Source organism: Triticum dicoccoides, chromosome 3B (assembly GCF_002162155.2).
Source record: "Triticum dicoccoides isolate Atlit2015 ecotype Zavitan chromosome 3B, WEW_v2.0, whole genome shotgun sequence".
NCBI classification, from domain to species: Eukaryota; Viridiplantae; Streptophyta; class Magnoliopsida; order Poales; family Poaceae; genus Triticum; species Triticum dicoccoides.
The window spans coordinates 182,132,840-182,136,880 of NC_041385.1; the positions used below are offsets into that span (position 1 = coordinate 182,132,840).

Here is a 4,041-nt window from a genome sequence, read left to right on the forward strand (position 1 = left end):
TTGTGGCAGTATGGTTATTTACTTTTAATATAAGCCCTTTCTGCGATGTCGCTCAGACGTCCGACTGTGGCAGTATTGTCCTTTACTTTTAATATAAGCTCTTTCTGTGATGTCGCTCAGACGTCCGACTGTGGCACGCATATCCTTTACTTTTAATATAAGCCCTTTATGTGGTGTCGCTTAGACGCCCGACTGCGGCATGATTTATTTATTTGTTCACCCTTCGTGGCGTCGCTTCAGACTCCCGATCGGTTTTCAGTTATTTTTACTATCGTCTGACGTTTTTATTACTAAATAATGTCGTGCGAGTTCATTATTGCTCATGACGTATTCATGCATGCATTTGTTATATCTTATGTCCGAACTGTCTTGCGAGTACTTTCAAAGTACTCACCTGGCTTGTTGATTTGGCCAGATGCTGACGAAGGTGATCTCATGGATGAAGAGTTCGATAGCGAGTCCGACGCCTAAAGGAGTCCCAGTCAGTCTCGTGCGACCCTGGATTTGGTCACTGTATTATATCCGCTTCCGCTACCCAAAAAAATTCATCGAGCCTCACCTCGACGCTCGATGAGCTGCCAGTTTAGGAGTCATGTTATCCATTCCACTGTGATATTTCCACCACCACTTTTATTGCGAGTCAGTAGTATGCCACCACACCATTGTGTCATATCCGCCATTATGTATAATTATTGGCGTGTCTGTAATAAATTGTTGAACACCCCCAACTCGACCTTATAATATATTTAATGCTACTAGCTTACTGTATCAAGATTTTGTCTACCAGTCAGGAGGATTTTTCCTCATACTGGACTAAAAAGATCGGTTTTTCAATAAGTATTTTATTGGAAAACCGGTCGTGACAATCCCCAAGCTTAGGCTCTTGCCACTCCTTATTCCATAATTCATCAAATCTTTACCCAAAACTTAAAAATTTCACAACACAAAATTCAACAGGAAATCTCATAAGCTCCGTTAGTGCAAGAAAGAAAAACCACCACAAAAGTTACTGTAATGAACTCATTTTTTATTTATATCACTACAGATTCTAAACTCCCAGGAAATGAAGGCCTGGCAGAGCTCCTGTAGTTTTTCCCTCGAAGTTGACCCTGTTTGTCAGGGTCAGATCGTGGCGTGAATTCCTCCTGCAGCGAATGCAACCGACGTTCTCGTGTCGGTCAAAATTAAACTGACGTCCTCGACTCCTCGTGTTTCTCCTCTGGCATTCCACCGTTCCCACCTCTCTCTCCCTCTCCCTCTCTCTCTCCTGTTCAGTTATTGTTTTCCTCCATCCCCATCTTGCGCTGCCGCCACCTCTCCATCTCTCTCTGCGTCCCGCCCTTCCCCTCTTCTCTGCACCCACCTCGCTGTCTCTGGTTCTCAATCATCCACACACCACCCATCACCATGGTCGCGAACTCTGTCGCGCCCGCACGGCCGCACACGCCACCATCCCGGAAGCGGCTGCAACCCCGGCGGAGCACCTGGAGTCCACTTCAACTCGCTGGCCGCAGCCTCCGCTCCCTCACGACGCCGCCAGTGTATGTGCGCCGCCGCTACCGAGATGGTCGAGTGGCAGGCCGCCACGGCCGACCTGTTCGATAAGTCGGTGAACGCAATAGGATTCCTCGCCATCGATGCTGTCGCAACCCCACCTCCACAACGGGATCTACCACGACGAGACGATGGGCGACGACCAACACGACCATGCCGACGAGCTCCGCCATGATGAACTGCCCAATACTTGTTGCTGAAACTTTACCTTGGATCTCTCTGAATTTTCTGTTTCGCACTTGGTTAGAAATTGATTGAGGAACTTTTACGTGAATATCCAAATGACCAAACCTGTATGAATGCATTTATGGGACTTTCTCTAGGTATGTGATTTAGGATTCCATTTGCGCAGAACTGGATGGGTGCATATACAACACTTCTTTTAGAATGTTCTTGCAGGACTTGAGTTGATAAACAAATAGTTGACAAATCTTCTTTTGATGTAGGCTATGATTCTGGATTACCTTGCTAGCTAAACAACTTCCAAGGATCTTGTGGTTATTTCTCCTGATGTGGGTGTTGTTGTTAGAGCACGTGCATTTGACAAGAAATTGTGATGCCCTTTTAGCTACTGTTGAAAGGAGAAAGGAGTCACAATATGTTAGAGGTAAAGATGGATTTCTTTGGATTGTACTTATTCTATTTTTTTCAGTTCTATTTATATAGCAAAGTTAGATATCCACATGGTTCAGTTTTAGTTGTACTCTTCATCACATCATAGTGTTAAATGTGTCATAATAGAACTAGAAATAACATATAACTTTTTGATCGATTCTTTATAATTCTGAGTTCTTGTCTGCGACCACATGCAGTCATGCAGCTCATCCCCTTGATTGGTGATCTGAAGGGGGGAGTTTCTATTATGGCTGATGACATGAATGACACAGCAGGTTAGCAACACTTTCATGGTTGATGCCAAACAGAAATTTAACGTATTTTGTAGTGTGTTTTTTCTAATTTAGCCCCACCTTTTTCTTTTACCTCAGGAAATTGGTGATGTCAAGGGTGAGCTTAGTGCAGATAGTCCACACAATATAGTGCCTTTGTTGTTGAATCTTTCTTGTGACTATGCAAACTGAAACACAACGGCTGAAATCCTGACATTTGTTCTTCATTTCTGCTAAGCGTAACTGTTTGAGTTATATTACAAGGTTCTGGTGCCAAGATAGTTGACATGTTGCCAAATCTAACCAGCTTGGTTAGTCTATTGACTAAAGTAAACTACCACAAGTTCGCCAAAATTCTTTAATTAGCGCATCAACTATCTTTGCTGCAACTAGATTAGGCTATTCATGTGTATACGAATACATGATATCCGAGCGCAGGTCAACATAGCACCTGGAGGTTCAATTCTAGAACAGTTTTCAGAATTATGAGCATTTTCCTTTGGGTTGAACTTTTTGCGCATTGCTGATCCAAAGCGTTTAGGCAAAAGTACAATCAGCGCAGTATAGATTGTGTAAGCTCTGTTTTACTGTACCATAATTTTTCTTGAAGATATTACAACTTTTAGCTCGATGTGCACAAATATTCTTAAATGTTGCCGCTCATGTTCACATGTTGCTGGTGAAGTTTAGAGAACATCTCTAGAGTTACTGTGCTCCCAGCGAACAGAGCTACCTGGTGCATCATATGTTTTGAGGATGGATGGGCCCATGTTGTCAGATGGTGAACACTGGTTCTCTTTGTATGGGCATACATACGTGTAGGTATCGTGTGATTTTCTGTCTTTTCTTTGTCATGCATGGTTTGTCTCTAGAGCGAACAACCTTGGCCTTCCAGTCTTTGAAACTACCTTCGCCCAATCTTCTCAACAACCTTGGCCTTCCAGTCTTTGAAACTACCTTCGCCCAATCTTCTCTTTCCCGAAATCACCACCACCTTGTAACCATCTTCACCACTAATTGATGCCCCTGGATACTGGTCCGGCCTGCTTCGCTCTCATATACAAATTTCCTCTCCTGGCGATAGCTCCTTCGACCTCCAGTGCTCCGTGGCCGCCCACATCCTCCTGCTCCTGCACCGCTTTTTGACGCTTGGTACGCACCTACACCTCCAGTGTCGATCCTGATGGGATGCCGGTGTCGCCATAGCCCCTATTGGGCCTAGCTACATGACTGTGGTGACCCACCTCTTCAACTCCAGTCCTGTTAGGTACTCAGGTCTCCTTGCTCTCTTCATTCTGCCATCGGTGGTGTTTGGCCATCACACTGTACAGTCTATTGTGATGCTGGTCATCAAGTTGGATCATTAAGGTGTGGCAATTTTATGGTTTGGGTATGGACGTATGGTGGTGATATAGCCATACTTGCTTTTGTGATATTGGCCATACTTGCTTCTGTGATATTGGTGCTTGCTCGACTCCCAATTCTTCTCTCCGGCTCCTTGCAAGGTCATCTGCAAATGTTGCAAAGTTACTTGATCATTTCTCCACCTATCCGGCGATTCTCCTACAATGTCTTGTGTTCTTCCCGTTGTGTATGGGCA

General features: G+C 44.5%; 1 long non-coding RNA gene across 1 annotated transcript; it reads left to right on the forward strand.

Moving 5' to 3' along the window:
- Positions 1-1,312: 1,312 nt before the first annotated feature.
- Positions 1,313-2,704, forward strand: LOC119281093. Its single transcript, XR_005138262.1, has 3 exons — positions 1,313-2,161; positions 2,367-2,444; positions 2,541-2,704. It is a non-coding gene; the product is annotated as an uncharacterized LOC119281093 (long non-coding RNA).
- Positions 2,705-4,041: the final 1,337 nt, after the last annotated feature.